This window comes from Pongo pygmaeus, chromosome 8, assembly GCF_028885625.2.
Source record: "Pongo pygmaeus isolate AG05252 chromosome 8, NHGRI_mPonPyg2-v2.0_pri, whole genome shotgun sequence".
In the NCBI taxonomy this organism is placed as follows: domain Eukaryota; kingdom Metazoa; phylum Chordata; class Mammalia; order Primates; family Hominidae; genus Pongo; species Pongo pygmaeus.
The window spans coordinates 57,054,355-57,070,294 of NC_072381.2; positions in this window are offsets into that span (position 1 = coordinate 57,054,355).

Consider the following 15,940-nt stretch of genomic DNA (forward strand, 5'->3'; position numbering starts at 1 on the left):
TATATACGTACATATATGTAAATATACATATATACACAAAGTATATATACACCCATATATAAACTATATATTAGTAAATATGTATATACACACATATATAAATAGATACACACACACACACACACACACACACAAGCTTGGCTAAAATGTACCACTCTGAGCTAAACTTGAGCCATGACTCACTCTGCTCCCATGATAACAGTGAGTACTGTGAAGTTCAAACAAACAGAGAGAACCAAAACAAATAAAACTGGTCTGTATCATCTCTGCATGACCAAAGACTCTCCAGGGCCCTTACCACCAACACGTGGGGTTGAGGTTGGAGGGCTCCTGGTGCCAGTGGCACCTCTTGAACCTCTGTGAGAGTACAGAACACGTGTCAGAATGGACACGTCCCATTGTAATCTTTCCCATAACATCATGCCCCCTCCAGACGGGGCTGTAACTTTTCTCACATTTGCATTCTTAATGTTAACTATAGAACCTGGCATGCAGGCAGTCAATCTTTTTGTTGTTGTTGTTTTTCACGGATAGAATGTCCTTGGCTAATCGTCATAAATTTTCATAAAATTTGATCTGCTAAATTGCATATGCACAGATTGTATTGTGTTTTATGAAGAAAATTACAACATTATTTCTTCTTCCTGAGTTTTGAGGAAAGACAATGAAATGTTTACCAGTCTAAATCAGCAATTGAAAAATTGATACATTATTGATACTTTTAATGGACTTTTAACTTGGGAGTCCAGCAATTAATTTTAAATGTCTTCTCTATTTATTAGATTTTGTTACGAAATACAGATTCATTTTGAGTATATACGTATTTGTATGTATAGTCATATATAAATATATAAAATTGGATTTATATATAAAATCACAGCTCACTGTGCATATTGATCCCTGAGTATGATATCATCCAATATATTGGATGATTGTGGGATGGACTTGTTCTTCTGCCATTCTAAGAAATACCTTTCCCAGCCAGGTGCAGGGACTCACGCCTGTAATCCCAACACTTTGGGAGGCTGAGGTGGGCAGATGACTTGAAGTCAGGAGTTCGAGACCAGCCTGGCCAATATGGTGAAACCCTGTCCCTACCAAAAATACAAAAATTAGCTGAGCGTGGTGGTGCATGCTTGTAGTCCCAGCTACTCAAGAGGCTGGGGCAGGAGAATCACTTGAATCCTGAAGGCAGAGGTTGCAGTGAGCTGAGATTGTACCACTGCACTCCAGCTGGGGCATCGCAGTGAGACTCCATCTCAAAAAAAAAAAAAAAAAAAAAAGAAAAGAAAAAGAAAAAGAAATACCTCTCCCACCCTCCCATCTATCTTGAAGTGAAAACATACTTACTCCACAAGGGTAGTCAGACCAGTCTTGACTGAAAATATGGGAAGACAACTGAGTTCAAGGCCATACAGGGTGAGTATTCTGTCTGTGCGTGTGAGTAGAAGGCTCACGGCTCCCTGGTCTTTCTTTCTCTTGAACTTTCTAAGGTGCAAAACACTTCACCACCATCCTCCTGGGACTCTGCCCCCTACTTCTATGAATCTTTTCATTTTCTTCTCTCTTTCTGTGTTCCTCTTCCTTTAAGGCCTCCCTATGTGATGATCCTGCCTCCTAGTGCCCTGGGAAGCCATATACCTCCCACTTCATGATGAGAGTTCAGTCCAGTTCTCAGGTCCTCTTATAAGGTTCATAGCCTCAGAGTTGATTCTCTACTCGGTTTCTGCTTGTGGCCAGGAGAGAATGGGTTCTGGTCTCAGTTCTGTTGGCTTTGAATGATCTCCAGACAGGTAAATTGGTGGTGGTGATAGGGAGTGGGAGAACTTCCAAAGTGGGCTGTGCATGAAAATATTCATTTTTATGAGAATTAATTGCATTTTGAATACCATCTACTCTAGTCTTTGTTCATAATTCTTTTCAACCCTGGCCTTATGATGCTAAGGGCACAGTTCTCCCCTCCTTATTGTAGGTTTCATTTGAAAAACATTCCCACGTTTAACTGACATGCTTAAACAACTTCTGTGAAATTGCTGATAGGGAAAAGGGAATAACCCTGATTTCGAAACTCAAACCCTCCCCACTACTCTTTTTCTAGAGCACTGTATGATGAACTCAGCATTCCTCACTGTGAATCAGACAGTCATTCATCTTAAGGCTATTGGCTGGCCCTCATCGAACATTTCAAAATGGGCTTCCAGTTGGCAACCCAGGCTCCGTGCATCCCTTTTCCCCAGTGCTCTGCACAATGCACCTCCTCAGCAAGAATCAATGAATGAATGAATGGATGCACTAATTAAAGCCTAGGATCCGGCCGGGCGCGGTGGCTCATGCCTGTAATCCAGCACTTTGGGAGGCCGAGGCGGGCGGGTCACGAGGTCAGGAGATTGAGACCATTCTGGCTAACACAGTGAAACCCCGTCTCTACTAAAAATACAAAAAAATTAGCCGGGCGTGGTGGCAGGTGCCTGTAGTCCCAGCTACTCGGGAGGCTGAGGCAGGAGAATGGCGTGAACCTGGGAGGCGGAGCTTGCAGTGAGCCGAGATCGCGCCACTGTACTCCAGCCTGGGCAACAAAGCAAGACTCCGTCTGCAAAAAAAAAAAAAAAAAAAAAAAAAAAAAAAGCCTAGGATCCTAGTGGTGGTCCTATCCCAGGAGTTAGCTTTTAAGAAAATACTGTAGCAGTGGGAGTTGAACAATGAGAACACATGGAACATGGACACAAGGAGGGGAACATCACACACTGGGGCCTGTTGGGGGCCAGGGGCAAGGGGAAAGACAGCATTAGGACAAATACGTAATGCACGCAGGGCTTAAAACCTAGATGACGGGTTGATAGGTGCAGCAAACCACCGTGGCACATATATACCTATGTAACAAAGGTGCACATTCTGCACATGTATCCCAGAACTTAAAGTAAAATTAAAAAAAATTTATAATATTTTGACAAAAATCTGGTGAACAATATAATTGAAAGAATGTGATTCACTTCATGAGCAGTTTGCTAGACATCTCACTTTAGAACCTGAATTTGTCTGGGAAAATCTGTGAGGAACAACTGTGACCACAAGATACCAGGGAACAGTATTTTGCAAACTTGAATATGCATATGGATCACCTTGAAGCTCCTGCTTAAATGTCAGTTCTGACCCAGTAGGCCTGAGAAGAGGTGTGAGATTCTGCATTTATGTTTAACAAAGTCTTGGGTGATGCTGATGCTGAAGCTTCTTGTCACTTTGAGTAGCATACTTTGAGAAGCAAACCACACTTTGAGTAGCAAAGCTTCACAGGCAGCTTGCTACAGGGCAGTGTTTCTCAACAGAAGGTGGGAGGACAGGAGACTTTCCACCCCTTCTTGAGGATATTTGATGATGTCTAGGGATCTCTTTGGGTTCCATAACTAGACGGCTGCAACTGGTATCAGCCAGGGATACCACTAACATCCTACAATGCACAGGACAGGGCTTGCCACAAAGAATTATCTGGCCCCCAATGTCAACAGTGCTGAAGTGGAGAAATCCTAATCAAGGGGAAAGAAAACAGTTTTGCAGTCCAGTGGCCCAAGGAGCAAACCATGATCTTTCCACTTAATTGCTGTAATCTTTACAAGACTCTCTGAATCTCTGTTCTTTGGAGAAGAACTATCTAATAATAACCAGTAGAGTATCTGCATATGCAGTGAAAGTTCAATAATACTTGCTATCAATTGAATGATTGTAGAAGAATAACTATCTTCCCTGGAGACCAACAGAAAAGCAGTTACCATTATTGAGTATCTATTCTACATCCAGATAAATATTTTGGATATTTCAGAGATACTTCAGATATATAGGCAAACCCAGAGGGATAGACAAGATAGCCTCTTGAATCTATAATATTAGATTTCTAAGAAAAAGTTGCCTCAGTTCCCACTGATAGGCAGATATTGGCAACAGAAGTGCTCATAGAGTACCAAATTATAATGGCCAGTTGATTGCAAGAGTCACACGATGTTTTTCAACATCCCAATGGCAACAGCTTTTCTCATCAGCAGAGCACCCAGCTTTGACTTGCAAAGGCATGGGGGCAGTGCATTCTACTACCGGTAATCTCGGGGCTGCTCTTGATTTGCTTTCAGAACAAGAGCAAAGCTAGCCTCTTAGGAGGTCAAAGCAGAGGTGGTGGGGCAGCAGAAGGTTGAGGCTGGTGGGCTTCTGATGCTGGTGTACGTGCACTTTGGGGAACATCTGAGTCTTAATCTTTCCCATGTGTTTCAGAATGCTTTCCCCATGCATTCCTCTGCCATAACAATAATTAGACTTCTCTGCCCAATTCATAAAGAGATGAGCATGCACATCCACACACAAACACACATACACTGCTACATCTATGTCTCAACAGATGAGTCTTTCTGCTGACTGCCTGTAAAAAGAAAAACAACAAGATGGCACAGCTGGAAAAAAATGTCTATGTTTTAGAGGGTCTATAAAGCTCTTTATCATCCCAGCAGGAATGGGCAAGGATCTGGCAGGACACCGGGGTGCTCAAGAAGAATATTGAGCATCTACTTGACATGTCAATGAAGCTTTCCAGAATCATCTCCAGGCCTCTCTCTTGCCAAAGATAGACATGATAGTCTTGGGACCCAGACATGGTCTTCTCCTGGTTCCTCCATTTTTTACCACACTGGTCTCCAGCTTTTCTGCCTGTAGAATTCCGTAGAGACAATTACTCTAAAAGGTTATTATATTTTCCTGGATGATGACAGAATAATCTGTGTGATACAGTGATTAAACATATAGTGGTATTCATGGCTATAATTTATTACAATCAAAGGATACAAAACAAAGCAAATGGGAAAAGCACATGGGATGAAGTTCAGCCTTCAATAATCTTCCCTCATTGCAATCATGCAGGATGTACTCAATTCCTCCAGTAACAGGTAAGTGATGGCTGTTAGGAAAGCTCATTAGAGACTGAGCACCTAGGGCTTTTACTGGGAGCCAGTCATGTAGGCAGCCTCTACCTAGAATGCACAAAAACTCCAGACTTCAGAAGTAAAGCAAGTGTTCAGTGTAAATGACATTGTTTGAAAAAAACAGCTTAGGTATAGTGAGCCACTCTTATCAAGGAATGATGGGAACCCTCTTAACTCTAAGTTCCTAGACACTAGCCAGGGACTTACCTTGCCTTTCCAAAGATAGCAGTTTAGACCTACAGTGTTAACTCTTTTCAGTACAGCTGTGGATCCTGTACTCTATGGGACAGTTGGTGATTTAGTGAGACCCCAGAGTTCTAGAGGTGTGACGAGGTGCCTTGGGACCCACATTCTCCCATAGAGGCTATGAAAACTGATCCTCAGCCATGCTTGCTGGAGCCTTTGAAGACACTGTTCTATAGGGGAGTACTAATCCTCCCAGTGATAACAGTTGATGCCAAAACAAAGACAATCTCTTCTTAAAATCTTCCCTGTCTGTCTGTAACATGAGCTGCTCCATTTTCTTCTATTTTGAATCAGGAACACTCAGGGTTTTATTCTTGTAAGTCAAAGAATCTTTTTAAAGGATAGAATGTAGATATATATTTTTTCTTTTTGGCTTTTTGACTTAAAAGCTTGAAGGAGTTTTATCTTTGAATTGAAAGCTCCTCTCCCTCCCTCTAGGATATGCCTTGGCATATGTTCTTATTATTAACTCTGTTGAACATGTGATGATCCCACTCAATTTCTTATCTCAGATCCTTTTAATATTTTTTTTCAGTTCTTCCAAGTTTTCTTCCATTAGATCTGTAATTATTAATGTCCATCTTTGGGGATACTGATCATCAGGGTCTGATTCTCTATGTTCTGTCTTGCCATTCATTTCCTAATCCACTCATTTATTTTATTTGGGAATTTTTTAACTCATTCAATAAACAGTCCCCAAACATCCCTACCCACTAGAGACACTTCCAGACACTGGAGATTGAAAGATAAGGTATATTGTTGGCCATTCAGGATATCAATAGTAAAAAGATACATGCAGCCGGGCATGGTGGCTCACGACTGTAATCTCAACACTTTGGGAGGCTGAGGCAGGTGGATCACCTGAGGTCAGGAGTTCAAGACCAGCCTGACCAACATGGTGAAACCCCATTTCTACTAAAAAATACAAAAATTAGCCAGGCATGGTGGCAGGTGCCTGTAATCCCAGCTACTCAGGAGGCGGAAGCAGGGAGAATTGCTTTTACCTGGGAGGTGGAGGTTGCAGTGAGCCGAGATTGTTCCACTGCACTCCAGCCTAGGCGATAGAGCAAGACTTCGTCTCAAACAAAACAAAACAACACAACACAACACAAAACAAAACAAAACAAGACACATGTGAATCCCCAGAACAATAGGGCTTTCACGGTGACTTGTCCACCATGCAGGGGACCACAGAAGATAGGGGGATTTAGGGTGACGTGGGGGGCTGTCTGTAGACTGTTTTCCTTAAGTTTATCTTTTATGTCACCAGTTTGATTCTCTGAAGAGTCACATTTTACTTATTCCAACATCATTTTTATTTGATTGGCTGTGGTGTCTGTGCTTTCACATTTTGCTAATAAGCAACAGGATTTTGTATTTTCTGATATGCTGATCATCACTTTTTTCTAGTTATCTTAAAGAGGTACATCTAAAGTTCGTGCCCAGCCGACATGGATCTAGTCCTAAATGAAAAGTCAATGAGGAGGTCCCATTTTTCTCTTTCTCCTACACCCCACCCTGAATAGAAGCAGAACAGCTAGAGGCTTAGGTCCTTTTTGTTCATCTCTCTAAGTGTAGATACTACCTGAGACGGGGACTGGAAAGAAAGGCTCCGGGAGCCTCGAGGAGAAAGACACAGAGATGTCTGTCCGGTTGCACCAAGGACCTCTACTTAGATCATAGGGGAATGAGTATGGTGAGCTGCTCCTGAAACCTGCCCCAGGGGCCTTGGTCCTCTTAGATGGTCTCCTGCATCCTTGGCTGTAGCACATAACAGGCGAGGGAGCATATCACTGCCATCAAACAAGAGCCATGGCCGAATACAGAAACAGCTCCCTAGTGTGCTGGGAGTGGTGTGGCAGAAAGGAAAAATGCTGTGGGACTTCCATTCCTGGGAGCCCTGGTTGTTCCCTTTCATTGCTGCTGCTGCTGTTAGGAACTCCTTGAGTTGGATGATTTAATAGTAATAATGATAAGCATTAAGGGGAATAGATTCCTTGTTATTCATCTGATTCTGCCATCTCTTCAGAATTGTTTTTACTAGTTTATCTACAAGTAGAGGCAATTGAAAATTCATTTTTGTCATAAAAATAAAATCCTCTTAATATAATTGGAGCCACCAGAGGGTCTGCCTAGTCTAAATAACAATCCATCCCAAATATGGTTTCTAATGATGTTTGGGGGCGTTATTTCAGGACAACCAGGCAGAGAATGAGGTGGACTCCTCTCTAGTGAGTATTTAGCACCCATTAAGTGCTAGACTCAAGGCCCTCTCCCTGTGTTATTTGGTTCACAAAACAAACCAACAAATAAAATAACAGTTTCCTCATCTGACAGTTGACAAAACCAAAGCAGAAGTAAAATTGGGGGAATCTATGCCTAAATAAAGGTTGGGAGTTTCATGGTTTCTGATCCACTGTAACTGGAAACACATTCATCTCTCAAAGGTCAATTTATCTCTCACCTGCACGGGTGGTAGAATGTCATTCCCAGAGCTGCTCTCCATTTCCTTTACCTAGTTTTGGGTCAGTCTTTCTTCATGAGGATTTTATGAGTTATTTGGGGTCCCGGGAGTAAGAGCTTTCACCTGTAAACCATAGCTTCTCCCTTGGCTATCCTATCCTCATCTGCATGCTAAGCTGTAGAGGGTCAGGTGGGCTTTAGGATGTAGCCCTTGTCATGAAGTCTCCACACAAGGTGCCAGTTTTCATTAACTTCTATTTTATTTACTTACCCAGAACTGTTATTTTTTTTTCCTAGATGGTTTTAAGATGCATTAACATTGGGGCATCTATGATTTCAAGCCATCATTTGGTAATTACGGGGAAGGAAACATCTTTTCTTTTTTTTTTTTTTTTGAGATGGAGTCTTGCTCTGTTGCCAGGCTGAAGTGCAGTGGTGTGATCTCAGCTCACTGCAACATCTACCTCCCAGGTTCAAGGTATTTTCCTGCCTCAGCCTCCCAAGTAGCTGGGACTGCAGGTGCGCACCACCACGCCTAGCTAATTTTTGTATTTTTAGTAAAGATGGGGTTTCACCATGTTGGCCAGGGTGGTCTCGATCTCTTGACCTGGTGATTCACCCACCTTGGCCTCCCAAAGTGCTGGGATTACAGGCATGAGCCACCGCACCCAGCCAGGAAACATCTTTGCTGAGGTCAGCCCTGAGGATTGTACCAACAATCTTTCATCCTTGATTGCATGGACTCTCCCAGCTACAGTGGGTCAGGTGCCCCGTGGATGAGAGTATGTTTATAGGACATCCATGACATGCCGAAACAACATCCCTATTTCCAGTTTTGTTTATTTGCCATTTTGCCTTTCCCCCGCTCTTTTCGTTAACAAATGTGTTAATCTGCCCAATAGAAAAATAGATGGAGGAGATGGCACTAGAGGAAAAAGTAGAAGCAGAACATGTAGAGGCATAGGAGGAGAATTAGTGAAGTCTTAATCACACAGTTTTAGTTATTCATTCATCCAACAGTTCATAAATGGGGACCACCTGTTTGCACTAGATGTCATAATAGAGCAGTAGTTCCTCATCTTTTTATTTTTTAATGTTATGGATTCATTTTAGCTCCTGATATCAGCAACAGGCAGCATCCTACTTTTCAAGGTGTTTATGATTACCTTGACACTAATATATGGGCCCTAAATTAAGAAACCACAGCTAGATAAATTCTAATAGCCCGTCTAGTTCTTAGCTCCTATGACTCCTTTTAAATTTTAATTATGCAGAGAGAAGCAATGAGATTTCTAAGGAGGGAGTTAAAAAAAATCTCTTCTGTCCATCGCCATCATTTTATTCACCTCTAAAAACCCAACCTTTTCAGTCGGACTCTATGACTGCTCTAAAGTGGCCTGCTTCAATATATGAAATTTAAAATGTGGGATTTTAGTTCAGAAAGCAGAGCTTGGTTTAAAAAAAAAAATGTGGGCTTAATAATGTAAAAAAGGCACAGTCAGGCCAAGGTCTTCCTTGGGAAAGGCCTATGGGGCAGCAAGGATCACACCTGTAGAGCGCTGTGGAGTTGAGGGGTGTGGGGCGGGATCCACTCTGCAGAAGTCTGTGCTCTCATAATCACAGTCCCTGCCACTCAGAAAGAAGAGCCCCTCATTAGGTGCATAGGCGTCAAAAAGCAGTGAAAAAGCAATGAAACACTAGTTAAGGAGCTGCCCACTTTTTCAAGTACAGCTACATAGGCCTAGCCTGCTGCCATTTCAGACCTAATTCAGACCGTTCATCTGGAAGGGTGCACATCGTGGAAGTTTTAATTCCCAGCCAGAATATACCCTGATTAGATTCTCTCTTCTGCTCCTGCTTGGGCTTATTAAGGGGAAACTTTCAATTACTTGGGAAAGTACCAGAGGCCTGTGGAGGCGAGTTACGGCAGTTTGGGGGTGGAGGTGGGGTTTCTCAAGAACAAGGCTGAGCACCCCGAGCCTATTAATTGAGGATTCCATGTGCATGCTCACCCCAAGGCACAAGTCTGAGGAAAGACGAACGGAAAAGAACATTTTCCCATTCAAACCAATTGATTCCTCAAAAACAACATGAAAATTGAAGCTGAAATGTCCGTGGAACTCCAGCTCATGAAAGGTTCCAGTAAAAGCTGTGGAGGAGATAGGAGACACCTGCTAATGAGGAGAATTTTAAAACCATTGCAGGCCTGAATTTTTAGTATTTTTTTTTTTTTCTAAAACCTAGATGACAATTTCAAAAACTGGAGGGGGAAGTAGAGAATGTTGAGGTGTTTTAAAGACAAAATTTCTTGCTGAGACAAACTGTCAAATTTTTTATTATATCCATTTCAAGGCAGGCATTTATTACCTTTCCAGTGACTGCATATCTCCCATAATGTTCTTACTGTGGTTTGCCACTTAATTACCCACAGAATTTGCATTTAAACCGAGTTAAAGGATTCCATCTACTCTTTGGCTTTCTGCAGCTGTTTCCATGGTAACCAAAGGGGTCTCCCGGTGGCTGGCTGGGCTGAATATCAGGTTCTACAGGCCTGGAAGCATCTCGCCGCCCACTGTTGATCCATCTCCTTCGCGTCACTGAGGAAAGTCAATGGGAAGCATCAAAGGATCCACTGACCTCTGTCGGATTTCTCTGGAAACGACTCCCAGCAAACAAGATTCCCTTATTTGATGAGCCCTTCAGGACAGGGGTCTGGGGTTGACTCTTCTCCATGCAGACCTACACAGACTGCTCCCCGAAGCAGCAGCTACATGAACTGAGCGAGCCTGGTTCCAGTCCCCTCTCTTGATCCAGAGTCCTCAGCACAGGTCGGAAGCCTGGGCGCCTCCTTGCCTTGAGAGCATGAGTGGACACTTCCTGGTGGGAAGGCAGCATGCCCCTCTTCTAGTGTTAAGGGATACCTCAGCATGATTATTAAAGACAGTTGCAGCAGGAGGTCACAGAGGGTCACAGAGGCAGGGCGCAAATTACAGTGAGCTGATTTCACAAAGTACCTGGACTCCAGGCCCGGCTCTGCAGCCTTGCACAAAGCTGGTTCAGCCCTCCAAAGCTGAACAACAGTGCAAAAGAAGGTGCACTGGTACCAAGTGATTTTCCTGGATCCTTTCAGCACTGAAAGCCTGCATTATTAAAGTCAGATTTTCACAAAAAGGAATAAATTGAAAACAAAGGTGCAGTATAATAGTTCTGGAAAAACGAAGTTGCTTGATCTTGTACACCACCACAGGAGAAGACACACAGCATGATGGGAAGTGGGACCCCTACAGCAAGGAGATAAGAAGAGAACTGCAGAATTTTCTCTGTGTTTCTCTCCCTCAGCTCTGTGTTTTTCTCTGTGTTTTCTCTCCCTCAGCTCTCTGAAAAAGCTAAACAAGCTATGCTCAAACCTCCAAAGGACCAGCGCTAAGCCCCTTAACATACCTCTTAATCCTTGCTGCTGACCATTCCCTGGGGTTGGGCAGAAGTAAAGTGCACATTCAATTCTGTGATATGACTTGTATTACAGTATACCACCATAAGACAACAAGCAATTCTGGTGGGGCAGTGAAGAGACTCCCACATCATATGGGCAATTGTTAGTGATTCTAACTAGTTCTTCTTGATTATCCTGCCAGTCAACTTTCCAATGAAAGCAAATTTTGGAAGGTAAAAGTATGAGAGATGTCAGTCATCATGTTTCACTATTAAAGTTCTTTTGAAAAATCTCCTTTGTTGGATTAGAACATTTAATCTGCTTTGTTCTCAAGGTTGGCCGTAATTGAGCATGAAATTATGCTGCTTTTTACTATACCGTTTTGTTTTCTCCTCTCATTGGATGCTACAGGGAACTTATTTTAAATATCTTCATTGCAAACTCATTTGTGATTCAGCATGAATGTCTGGGGCACATGTGGGTATTGAATGCCCACCTAGGCATAGTTCTTCTGCGGGCTCCTGACTGAATTCCAGAGGGGAAATAGGTTCCCTGCACTTATCTTGTCCTGTTTTCTTTGTGTTCAAAGTGGACCACAGAATGATCTGTACCTGTCTTCCAGGACCTGGTAAGGGCAGTAATAATGAAGACAAAACTTTAGTTACTGGGATTTAGAAAAAGGCTTTCCTGGCAAGCACCAAATGGCTATGCAAGGTAAAGTTGGGGGACCCCCAGGACCAGGGGGGCATGGAGGCAGTGCATCCTCTTAGAAACTGAGGATTGAACCACAGACTTGTACCTGCCACTTTTAGTTCTTCTCTTTCACATGACTACATGGATATAAAGCTTTCACCAAGGTTTTCAGTTCTTGAAGCTTTAGGCTTCAATGTTCTCAAAACTGACCTTAATGGCTTCCATTCTGGTTCTGCACTAAGGGGATTTAAAACAATGTAACCTCATTGAAGACTGGCAGCAGACAGAGCCAGAAGCTAGCATTTGCAGTTTTCTTTCTTTCTTTTTTTTTTTTTTTCCCTCACGGAGTCACTTAACACTCTAGCCTCTGTAGGTGCATAGTCCCAGTCCCAGGGTATAAGTGAACTTACGTGATTCACTTACATGTGTGATATGAAAGGATCAATTCCCAGCCATGAATGGAGGGGTCCCTATGGACTTCCAGTGATAAATTCATTCTCCTTATTAGGGTTTGTAACTTTTACTAGCCCACTCTTGAGTCCAATTACTCTGTTAATTGTTCCTTTTTTGTTGTTGCAAATAAAAGAAATGCAACTCAAAATATCTTTTTAAAAATGGGAAGCAATTTATTGGTTCACATAACTGAAAATACCAGTGAAGAGCTGACTCTTAGAATGAATGGCTGGATCCAGGGGCTCAAATGGGTCATTTGGAACAAATACCCCGGGATCTCCCAGCTCTCCTTCCCTGACTGCTCCCATTGCCTCCATGTCAGGCAGGCTCTTCAATTGAGATGATGAGATGGTAGCTGCAGTTTCAAGCTTACAGAGGACCTTTCTCCAGAAGCAACAGAAAGAAGAAGAGAGGGCCTCTTTATCATTGAGCATTTGGGTTGTTGTTGGATCAAGCTGGGTTATCCACCCACACCTGATCCAATCATCATGGCCAAAGCCATGAAGAGCAGTGATTGGTTTAGGCGTGGTCCATCTGACCATTCCCCGTGCATAGGCTGGATATAGTCCAATCTAAACTACATGGACCAGAAAAATCAGGGTGCACAACAAGAATGTGATTACTCCAATTCTTTTTATTTCATCATCATGAAAAAAGAACTATTTTTCTTAAACAAGTGAGGCAACTGATACTAACTGTAGTAATATTAGAGTATGACACAGCTAATAGATCATGGTTTGAACCCATCTGACTCCAAAGTTTATTTTTCTGATACTAAATTCCCCTGCTCCACTTTCCTCCTTGCGACATCACGGAGACTGGACTTAGAAATCTTTAAGTTTGGTTTTTCACAGTGCAAAACTTTAGTAATCTGAAGCTGGCATAATAATGATGATAATAATTTTTTAGTTGGTATCATGCTCTCTACATTTCTAGCTATGTTGCTTTCCGTTGTTTCCTCACTTGTTGATGATTTAAGGCAAGTATTTACCCACTTTTTAAAATTATAATTATACTTTAAATTTTAGGGTACATGTGCACAACGTGCAGGTTAGTTACATATGTATACATGTGCCATGCTGGTGTGCTGTACCCATTAACTCGTCATTTAGCATTAGGTATATCTCCTAATGCTATCCCTCCCCCCTCCCCCCACCCCACAACAGTCCCCAGTGTGTGATATTCCCCTTCCTGTGTCCATGTGTTCTCATTGTTCAATTCCCACCTATGAGTGAGAACACGTGGTGTTTGGTTTTTTGTCCTTGCGATAGTTTTCTGAGAATGATGGTTTCCAGCTTCATCCATGTCCCTACAAAGGACATGAACTCATCATTTTTTATGACTGCATAGTATTCCATAGTGTATATGTGCCACATTTTCTTAATCCAGTCTATCATTCTTGGACATTTGGGTTGGTTCCAAGTCTTTGCTATTGTGAATAGTGCCGCAATAAATATATGTGTGCATGTGTCTTTATAGCAGCATGATTTATAATCCTTTGGGCACATACCCAGTAATGGGATGGCTGGGTCAAATGGTATTTCTAGTTCTAGATCCCTGAGGAGTTGCCACACTGACTTCCACAATGGCTGAATTAGTTTACGGTCCCACCAACAGTGTAAAAGTGTTCCTATTTCTCCACATCCTCTCCAGCACCTGTTGTTTCCTGACTTTTTAATGATCGCCATTCTAACTGGTGTGAGATGGTATCTCATTGTGGTTTTGATTTGCATTTCTCTGATGGCCAGTGATGGCGAGCATTTTTTCATGTGTTTTTTGGCTGCATAAATGTCTTCTTTTGAGAAGTGTCTGTTCATATCCTTTGCCCACTTTTTGATGGGGTTGTTTGTTTTTTCTTGTAAATTTGTTTGAGTTCATTGTAGATTCTGGATATTAGCCCTTTGTCAGATGAGTAGGTTGCAAAAATTTTCTCCCATTCTGTAGGTTGCCTGTTCACTCTGATGGTGGTTTCTTTTGCTGTGCACAAGCTCTTTAGTTTGATTAGATCCCATTTGTCAATTTTGGCTTTTGTAGCCATTGCTTTTGGTGTTTTAGACATGAAGTCCTTGCCCGTGCCTATGTCCTGAATGGTATTGCCTAGGTTTTCTTCTAGGGTTTTTATGGTTTTAGGTCTAACATGTAAGTCATTAATCCATCTCGAATTAATTTTAGTATAAGGTGTAGGGAAGGGATCCAGTTTCAGCTTTCTACATATGGCTAGCCAGTTTTCCCAGCACCATTTATTAAACAGGGAATCCTTTCCCCATTGCTTGTTTCTGTCAGGTTTGTCAAAGATCAGATCGTTGTAGATGTGCGGCATTAATTCTGAGGGCTCTGTTCTCTTCCGTTGGTCTACATCTCTGTTTTGGTACCAGTACCATGCTGTTTTGGTTACCTTAGCCTTGTAGTATAGTTTGAAGTCAGGTAGCGTGATGCCTCCAGCTTTGTTCTTTTGGCTTAGGATTGACTTGGCAATGCAGGCTCTTTTTTGGTTCCATATGAACTTTAAAGTAGTTTTTTCCAATTCTGTGAAGCAAGTCATTGGTAGCTTGATGGGGATGGCATTGAATCTATAAATTACCTTGGGCAGTATGGCCATTTTCATGATATTGATTCTTCCTACCCATGAGCATGGAATGTTCTTCCATTTGTTTGTATCCTCTTTTATTTCATTGAGCAGTGGTTTGTAGTTCTCCTTGAAGATGTCCTTCACATCCCTTGTAAGTTGGATTCCTAGGTATTTTATTCTCTTTGAAGCAATTGTAAATGGGAGTTCACTCATGATTTGGCTCTGTTTGTCTGTTATTGGTGTATAAGAATGCTTGTGATTTTCGCACATTGATTTTGTATCCTGAGACTTTGCTGAAGTTGCTTATCAGCTTAAGGAGATTTTGGGTTAAGACCATTGGGTTTTCTAGATATACAATCATGTCATCTGCATACAGGGACAATTTGACCTCCTCTTTTCCTAACTGAATACCCTTGATTTCCTTCTCCTGCCTAATTGCCCTGGCCAGAACTTCCAACACTATGTTGAATAGGAGTGGTGAGAGAGGGCATCCCTGTCTTGTGCCAGTTTTCAAAGGGAATGCTTCCAGTTTTTGTCCATTCAGTATGATATTGGCTGTGGGTTTGTCATAGATAGCTCTTATTATTTTGAGATACATCCCATCAATACCTAATTTATTGAGAGTTTTTAGCATGAAGGGTTGTTGAATTTCGTCAAAGGCCTTTTCTGCATCTATTGAGATAATCATGTGGTTTTTGTCTTTGGTTCTGCTTATATGCTGAATTACGTTTATTGATTTTCATTTTTTTAAATAATTATTATACTTTAAGTTTTAGGGTACATGTGCACAATGTGCAGGTTAGTTACATATGTATACATGTGCCATGCTGGTGTGCTGCACCCATTAACTCGCCATTTAGCATTAGGTATATCTCCTAATGCTATCCCTCCCTGCTCCTGCCACCCCACAACAGTCCCCAGAGTGTGATGTTCCCCTTCCTGTGTCCATGTGTTCTCATTGTTCAATTTCCCATCTATGAGTGAGAACGTGCGGTGTTTGGTTTTTTGTCTTTGCGATAGTTTACTGAGAATGATGATTTCCAATTTCATCCATGTCCCTACAAAGGACATGAACTCATCATTTTTTATGGCTGCATAGTATTCCATGGTGTATATGTGCCACAT